The sequence below is a fragment of the Leucopleurus acutus genome (assembly GCF_964270905.1).
Source record: "Leucopleurus acutus genome assembly, chromosome: 10".
Lineage (NCBI taxonomy): Eukaryota > Metazoa > Chordata > Mammalia > Artiodactyla > Delphinidae > Leucopleurus > Leucopleurus acutus.
In genome coordinates this window covers 51,896,915-51,906,929 of record NC_139153.1, presented here as the reverse complement: position 1 = coordinate 51,906,929, position 10,015 = coordinate 51,896,915, and positions in this window count along the sequence as shown.

Here is a 10,015-nt window from a genome sequence, read left to right as displayed (position 1 = left end):
CTCTTAGAACTGCTTTTGCTGCATCCCATAGGTTTTGGATTGTCATGTTCTCATTGTCAATTGTCTCTAGGTACTTTTTAATTTCCTCATTGATTTCTTCAGTGATCTCTTGGTTATTTAGTAACGTATTGTTTAGCCTCCATGTGTTTGCGTTTTTTACGTTTTTTCCCCTGTAATTGATTTCTAATCTCATAGCGTTGTGGTCACAAAGGATGCTTGATAAGATTTCAATTTTCTTAAATTTACCAAGGCTCGATTTGTGACCCAGGATGTGATCTATCCTGGAGAATGTTCTGTGCACACTTGAGAAGTGTAATCTGCTGTTTTTGGATGGAATGGCCTATAAATATCAATTAAGTCTATCTGGTCTATTGTATTTTTTAAAGCTTGTGTTTCCTTATTAATTTTCTGTTTGGATGATCTGTCCATTGGTGTAAGTGAGGTGTTAAGGTCCCCCACTATTACTGTGTTAGTGTTGATTTCCTCTTTTATAGCTGTTAACAGTTGCCGTATGTATTGAGGTGGTCCTATGTTGGGTGTATATATATTTATAATTGTTATGTCTTCTTCTTGGATTGATCCCTTGGTCATTATGTAGTGTCCTTCCTTGTCTCTGGTAACATTCTTTCTTTCTTTCGTTATTTTTTGGCAGTACGCGGGCCTCTCACTGTTGTGGCCTCTCCTGTTGCGGAGCACAGGCTCCGGACGCACAGGCCCAGCGGCCATGGCTCACGGGCCTAGCCGCCCTGCGACATGTGGGATCTTCCTGGACCAGGGCACGAACCCGTGTCCCCTGCATCGGCAGGCGGACTCTCAACCACTGCGCCACCAGGGAAGCCCAACATTCTTTATTTTAAAGTCTATTTTATCTGGTATGAGTATTGCTACTCCAGCTTTTTTTGATTTCCGTTTGCATGGAACATCTTTTTCCATCCCCGCTTTCAGTTTGTATATGTCCCTAGTTCTGAAGTAGGTCTCTTGTAGACAGCATATATATGGGTCTTGTTTTTGTATCCATTCAGCCAGTCTATGTCTTTTGGTAGGAGCATTTAATCCATTTACATTTAAGGTAATTATCGATATGTATGTTCATATTACCATTTTCTTAATTGTTTTGTGTTTGTTTTCATAGGCAAGAGCCTATGAAAAGATTCTTCTCTTGTGTTTCCCACTTAGAGTAGATCCTTTAGCATTTGTTGTAGAGCTGTTTTGGTGATGCTGAATTCTCTTAGCTTTTGCTTGTCTGTAAAGCTTTTGATTTCTCCATCGAATCTGAATGAGATCATTTCTGGGTAGAGTAATCTTGGTTGTAAGTTCTTCCCTTTCATCACTTTAAGTATATCATGCCACTCCCTTCTGGCTTGTAGAGTTTCTGCTGAGAAATCAGCTGTTAATCTTATGGGGATTCCCTTGTATGTTATTTGTCATTTTTCCCTTGCTGCTTTCAATAATTTTTCTTTGTGTTTAATTTTTGCCAATTTGATTATTATGTGTCTCAGCATGTTTTCTCTTCGGGTTTATCCTGTATGGGACTCTCTGTGCTTCTTGGACTTGGGTGGCTATTTCCTTACCCATGTTAGGGATGTTTTCAACTATAATCTCTTCAAGTATTTTCTCAGGTCCTTTCTCTCTCTCTTCTCTTTCTGGGACCCCTGTAATGTGAATGTTGTCCCAGAGGTCTCTTAGGCTGTCTTCATTTGTTTTCATTCTTTTTTTTAAATTCTGTTCTGCAACAGTGAATTCCACCATTCTGTCTTCCAGGTCACTTATCCATTCTTCTGCCTCAGTTATTCTGGTATTGATTCCTTCTAGTGTATTTTTCATTTCAGTTATTGTATTGTTCATCTCTGTTTGTTTGTTCTTTAGTTCTTCTAGGTCTTTGTTAAACATTTCTTTCATCTTCTTTTTTTTTTTTTTTTTTTTGCAGTATGCGGGCCTCTCACTGGTGTGGCCTCTCCCGTTGCGGAGCACAGGCTCCGGACACGCAGGCTCAGCGGCCATGGCTCACGGGCCCAGCCGCTCCGCGGCACGTGGGATCCTCCCGGACCGGGGCACGAACCCGTGTCCCCTGCATCGGCAGGCGGACTCCCAACCACAGCGCCACCAGGGAAGCCCCTCTTTCATCTTCTTGATCTTTGCTTCCATTCTTTTTCTGAGGTCCTGGATCATCTTCACTATAATTATTCTGAGTTCTTTTTCTGGAAGATTGCCTATCTCCACTTCATTTAGTTTTTTTTCTGGGGTTTTATCTTCTTCCTTCATCTGGTTCATAGTCCTCTGCCTTTTCATTTTGTTTACCTTTCTGTGAATGTTGTTTTCGTTCCAGAGGCTACAGGATTGTAGTTCTTCTTGCTTCTGCTGTCTGCCCTCTGGTGGATGAAGCTATCTAAGACGCTTGTGGAAGTTTCCTCGTGGGAGGGACTGGTGGTGGGTAGAGCTGGCTGTTGCTCTGGTGGGCAGAGCTCCGTAAAACTTTAATCCACTTGTCTGCTGATGGGTGGGGCTGGGTTCCCTCCCTGTTGTTTGTTTGGCCTGAGGCAACCTAACACTTGAGCCTACCCAGGCTCTTTGGTGGGGCTAATGGCAGACTCTGGGAGGGCTCACGCCAAGGAGTATTTCCCAGAGCTTCTGCTGCCAGTGTCCTTGTCCTCACGGTGAGGCACCACCACCACCCACCTCTGTAGGAGACCCTCCAACACTAGCAGGTAGGTCTGGTTCAGTCTCCTATGGGGTCACTGCTCCTTCCCCTGGGTCCCAATGCGCACACTACTTTGTGTGTGCTCTCCAAGAGTGGAGTCTCTGTTTCCCCCAGTCCTGTCGAAGTCCTGCTATCAAATCCCACTAGCCTTCAAAGTCTGATTCTCTAGGAATTCCTCCTCCCATTGCCAGACCCCCAGGTTTGGAAGCCTGACGTGGGGCTCAGAAGCTTTGCTCCAGTGGGTGGACTACTGTGGTATAAGTGTTCTCCAGTTTGTGAGTCACCCACCCACCGGTTATGGGATTTGATTTTATTTTGATTGAGCCCTTCCTACTGTCTCATTGTGGCTTCTCCTTTGTCTTTCGATGTGGGGTATCTTTTTTGGTGAGTTTCAGTGTCTTCCTGTCGATGATTGTTCAGCAGTTAGTTGTGATTCCTATGTTCTCGAAAGAGGGAGTGAGAGCACGTCTTTCTACTCTGCCATCTTGAACCAATCAGCCTTGGATGATTCTTTAAGTCTCTGTTCCCTCTCTCTAAAATGAGGATTATATGAGCATTTGCCTCATGGGATTGTAGTGAGGGATTAAATGAAAATTTTACATATATATATAATCAGCCCAGGACCAATGTCCGGCACATAGCAAGTGCTCAATAGAGCACTAAGCTTTCGTTATTTACAATGGCATAAAATAAATATATGCTGGATAGATTGCCCCAGCCCATGGGTTAGGAGGCTGTAGCTTTTCTTCTCAATGTTTTGTGCTATCTGATACATTCCAGGAGAATGTATGTCACCTTAATTAACCTACACTTGAACCCAATTTCTCTATTGCATTGCACCTTAAGGTCTCAATCCTCAGTATCAAGGTCAGGCCTTTTTCTGCAGGTCACTATTGCCCATATTGTAACTGCTCCAGGTAGTTGCAGTTCTCCACTGCCTCAAGTGTTCACAGAGGTCTCTCCTTAGTTTACCCCCAAACACCTCATATATCAGGCTTACCAAAAGTTTTAACATAAATGAGTATCAGTACAGAGAAAATGGAATTTTAAAACTGTATATCAATCATTACTACTCCTAAATCAGCCATGCTACAAAATCTTGGTAATTTTGTATCAACTAAAGGCTCTTTACAGCTCTTACAACCAATAAAGCAAAAGGCAAACATTACAGCTGTAATTTTTAAAACAATATTTTCTCTTATCCCTAAAACACTAGGAACAGTGTTCCTACAATACTCTTAACAACAAAGGAGTATTAAAACTATCTTTTAAAAATATTTATTTCCTGTGTCTTTCCACAAGGGATTCAAACATCTTAAGGCATAATTAGGTAGCTTTAATTTATATAACTCTATACTCTCCAAAGATACATCTTCTTTTTATGTGTCCAGGAAATATTCACAAAATGTGATTTTAAAAAGTTAATAAATTTCAAAAAATAGGAATGATATAGGCAACATTCGTTTTTGACCATATTATTTTGTGCCTAATGCAATTAAATTAGAAATTAATAACAAGACTATACCAGTAAATCATAAACATTTATTGGATCAAAGAGGGAATTGAAACTGAATTTCACATAGGAAAACATCTGAGATACATACAAAATGCAAAGTCCTAATACTTACATTAATTTTTTAAAAAAGCAAAACTGACAATAAAAGAATTAATTGTTCAAATCAAGAAATTAGATGCAAATCAATCAATGTGATACACCATATTAACAAACTGAAGAATAAAAACCATATGATCATCTCAATAGATGCAGAAAACTCTTTTGACAAAATTCAACACCGATTTACGATAAAAACTCTCCAGAAAGTGGCATAGAGAGAACGTACTTCAACATAATAAAGGCCATATATGACAAGCCCACAGCACACATCATTCTCAATGGTGCAAAACTGAAAGCATTTCCTGTAAGATCAGGAACAAGACAATGATGTCCCCTCTCACCACTATTACTCACCATAGTTTTGGAAGTCCTAGCCACGGCAATCAAAGAAGAAAAAGAAATAAAAGGAATACAAATTGGAAAAGAAGAAGTAAAACTGTCACTGTTTGCAGATGACATGATACTATACATAGAGAATCCTAAAGATGCCACCAGAAAACTACTAGAGCTAATCAATGAATTTGGTAAAGTTGCAGGATACAAAATTAATCCACAGAAACCTCTTGCATTCCTATACACTAATGATGAAAAATCTGAAAGAGAAATTATGGAAACACTCCCATTTACCATTGCAACAAAAAGAATAAAATACCTAGGAATAAACCTACCTAGGGAGACAAAAGACCTGTATACAGAAAACTATAAGACACTGATGAAAGAAATTAAAGATGATACCAACAGATGGAGAGATATACCATGTTCTTGGATTGGAAGAATTAATATTGTGAAAATGACTATACTACCCAAAGCAATCTATAGATTCAATGCAATCCCTATCAAATTACCAATGACATTTTTTACAGAACTAGAACAAATCATCTTAAAATTTGTATGGAGACACAAAAGACCCCGAATAGCCAAAGCAGTCTTGAGGGAAAAAAACAGAGCTGGAGGAATCAGACTCCCTGGCTTCAGACTATACTACAAAGCTACAGTAATCAAGACAATGTGGTACTGGCACAAAAACAGAAATATAGATCAATGGAACAAGTTAGAAAGCCCAGAGATAAATCCACACACCTATGGTCAGCTAATCTATGACAAAGGAGGCAAAGATATACAATGGAGAAAATACAGTCTCTTCAGTAAGTGGTGCTGGGAAAACTGGACAGCTACATGTAAAAGAATGAAATTAGAACACTCCCTAACACCATACACAAAAATAAACTCAAAATGGATTCGAGACCTAAATGTAATACTAGACACTATAAAACTTAGAGGAAAAAATAGGAAGAACACTCTTTGATATAAATCACAGCAAGATTTTTTTTTTTTTTTTTGCGGTACACGGGCCTCTCACTGTTGTGGCCTCTCCCGTTGTGGAGCACAGGAACGAAATTTGGTCATTTGTTGAGACGTGGATGGATCTAGAGACTGTCATACAGAGTGAAGTAATTCAGAAAGAGAAAAACAAATATCGTATATTAATGCATGTATGTGGAACCTAGAAAAATGCTACAAATGAACCGGTTTGCAGGGCAGAGGTTGAGACACAGATGTAGAGAACAAACGTATGGACACCAAGGGGGGAAAACCATGGTGGGGTGGGGATGGTGGTGTGCTGAATTGGGTGATTGGGATTGACATGTATACACTGATGTGTATAAAATTGATGACTAATAAGAACCTGCAGTATAAAAAAACAAACAAACAGAAAACAACCAATACTAAACTTTCTTTGGGTTATTTGTATGGAAATATGTTAATATAAATGTTTCAGACATTACATGAAATTTCTAAAAATCTTATATGTTCTGGTATAATGTTATAAGTCATAATTCTAGTTATTAGGTTAAAATGTATATCTCAGAAATAACTAAAATTCCTTGTCAATTGCATTATTATGAACTTTTATCAAATCTTTAACCATGGTCTTTTGTCATTTACAGACAGTTCTGGGTGTACTCTGATGCTTTTGCAAATATGTTCCTATAAAAGTGTTTCATCTTCAAGGAATTCATGGAAATGACTCTGACAAGTACAGGTTTCTGGTAACTGACTATACTGCTGAACTGAATGAATAAGCATTTTCAGAACTCTATTGGAAATCTGATGAATTCATAAAAGTGCTAACAAAAGATCAAGATGAAAAAAAATTAATTACATGGGACTGAGTGAACTGATGAGGATGATTATAATTTTTGTGACTTTCTGTTTGAATAGAAAAAAATATCCCACAAGGACTCAGAGGAAAAAAATATAGAAATCAATTTTCACTGCAAAGTAAAGGAGCTGTTACAGTGGAGGATTACTGGACTGAATGTCAATATTATGACATAGTATGAGTGTGTCTCATGTTTGGTAATTGCAATCATTGTTGCTTTTGTTGTTGTCATCCATTTACAATGCTTGGTGTCAGTTTATCTCTTGTAAAAGTAAAATACAGTGTGTGTGTGAAAAAAAAGAAATTAGAAAAACACAAGAAAACAATCCTAGTGTTATAAAAATTAATGAATTAAAGATAAAAGCAAAATTAATAACTTTTTTAAAAGTGTCAGATCTGAGAAATAAATCCAAAACTGAATTCTTCAAAAAGTAAAGCAAGATTAATGAACTGTTTTTTAATTTAATTGAGGTTAAAAGAGTGAAATCATAAGTACATAAAATAAGAATTTATATGAGGGAATTAAACATAGATACAGGAGAACTTAATAGATTCAGGAGAGACTACCTTGTATATCACTAGAAAAGAAATTTGAGAACCTGGTTCAAATGAGGGATTGCCAAAACTGACCTTAGAAGGGATAGAAAATATAAATAGACTGATTACCATAGAAAAAATGGGGGGGGGGGGAATATTAAAGAGCTATTCCCCCAAAACCACCCTGGCACAAATATTTTCACTGAACTTCTACCAAACCTTTAAGAAATAATGACTCTGTGCTGCTATGTTCTAAAGTATGGAAGGAAAAGACTTCTAAATTTTTAATGAAGTGAATATAACCACAAAGATAATACCAAAAAATAAAACTATAGCTCAATATCACTTATGAATATTTATATAAAAATTCAAAACTGCATATTAGCAAACAAGGAGTACATTAAAAGAATAACACAGCTTCACTGAGTGGTATCTACTCCAGGAATTTGAAGATTGTTCAATAACTCACCATTCACTACAGAAAAAGTGGGAAAATCATATCATTTCCACAAGTGCTGAAAAGCGTTTGATGAAATACGACATTCATTTTTTATAATTGCTATTAATAAGATAGGAATAACAAGGTGGATTATTTAATAAATTATATTGAGATTACTGGCTATTCATCTGAAAAAAAGAGAAATGGATATTTTCTTCTCAGATTAAACCAAAACAAATTACAGATGCATTAGATTAAATGAAAAAAAAAAGGAAATTCATAAAAGAATTAGAAGAAAATGTGGGAGAATTTCCAAAATCATTTGAACCAGGGAAGAACTTGCCCAGTAACACAAAAATCAAGAACCATGAAACAACAGGTTTATATATTCAAGTACCTAAAAACAACAAAGAATTCTGCATAGCACTGAAACTTCATAAACAAAAGTAAAGGATAAATAATAAACTTGGAAAAAATATTTATGTCACAGAGTTAATTTTTCTTAAATATAGAGTGCCTATAAATTAAACAGCAAAATCCAATATAAAAATGGAAAAGAACATAAATAGTGCACAGAAAAGGAAATACAAATGGCTCTTAAATGTATAAATATATGCATAATCTCATTCATTATAAAAGATACCATTTTTTACATGTCAGATTGGCAAATATAAAACATATAGCTCTACATCATGTTGGTGAGGGTTGGAGAAACAGCCATTCCCATATATTTTCAGTGGTAGCGAAAACTGATTTAACTTTGGTGGAAAGCACTTCCACAATATCTGCCAAAATACAAATGCATGTACCCTTTGACCCAGAAATTCCACTAATAGGAAATTATCCTACAAAAATATTTGTAATTTATGATATTTCACACAAACAAGGATTCACCATAGCATTGCTGTATATATTCATTTAATAGCTAAACTTTGGAAACAACCTACATGTCCATAATTAGGAGACCAATTTCCTAATTACAGTAGATACATACAACAGAATACTGAACAGCTTTCACAAATGGAACAGCACTGTGTATACTGGTTAGGAACTACCTCCAAGATACATTATCAAATAAAAAGGCAAAACAGTGATAGTGGATGATACCATTTGTTTATATAAAACAAAAATAAACCCACAAACATGCATATTTCATATATCTATTTTATATTTACATATTATATATATATATTAATATTTCTGTTAGTTTACCCAAGACACTGGCAACCCTGGTTACTTCTTATGAGTGAACTGGGTGCCTGAAGGGAAGATGCAGGAAAGAAGCTTACTATTCACTCTATCCTCTTGTCTTACGTCAGGTTCCCTAGATGCAGAGATAGGGATTCTTGAGTATGTGCTTTCAGGAGAAAGGGTGTGCAGGAAGCAAGATAGGGCAAGGATCAAAAGCTAAGTAAGAATGTGTCTTACCTGGAGTCTAGCTTCTGCCTGACACCTTGAGGAGCTCTGGTGTGTTAACTGTGCCTTGAGACAGAAGGTACAGGCTTTTGTATCCTTACCAGTCAGTCACTGGTTGTGAGCTGCCTTCAGGAGGCGGAAATATCCTCTCAGGAGAAGTGGTTCCGAAGGCAATTCTCCAGAAAAAGGGCCGCTCTAAGCAATTCACAATCAATCTTTAGATTGGCCAAGGAACTAGACAAGAAAAAGGGATCTAGGCCCAATAGGTGTCTGCTACAAACTCATTGTACTGCCTCAGATCTGTAGAGTATGTATTTACCTCCTCAAGAAAAAAAAAAATCAATTAAAATCAATATTACAGAAGGATCTCTTATTGTGGTTTGTCTAGATTCTAAATCCAGCATGAATGCCAAAATTTAAACAGTAATAGTTAGCCTTAGAAATCCTTAGCAAGTCTCCAATTTCAGACAACATGTTAGTCAATTTTCCCACCAGTATTGGAACAAACTTTTTCTGGATGAGCACCACATGAAATAGTTGGCTTGCATTTAGGTGACCTTCTGTTTGAAAACCCCACAACTTTAAACACTGGACTCATATTCATTGACCAGAGTTGCCAGCATACAAAGAGGAACTGAGTGAAGGGTAGATTTTTATCTCCTTTCCCAGGCTCACCCCAGGACGTATGGTAGGGGGACCAAGCATATCATTTGTCTCTATCCTTTATTTTTCCATACCAAATATAATTATGAATGTAGTAGATGTTACACAGAAAAAAATTATCCAGAAATTGGACAAAAGGCAAAAAGACAATTAAGGGACCTTTTAATATCACGTTAGAGCATTTTCTAATAGACTCACGTGAGATCATGTCTCTCAGAAAGTGTAACATTTTTGGCTAGCAATTGATTAGGGCCTAGATGTCTCACAACTCTGTGAGGTTAGATGTTAACTTGCAAAAACTGGTAAGATATGCTTTTTTCCCCCATCTGGTAGAGAAGAGAATCCAAAGGCTTTGGTTTTATTGCTTCGTAGGAGATAAACCAGCTTCATATCTAACTCAGCAATCTGATCTCAGCATTCCTTTTCCCACTGACATTTACACCCCGGTTCTCATATCCTTATCCAACTATTTTCTCTGTCTTC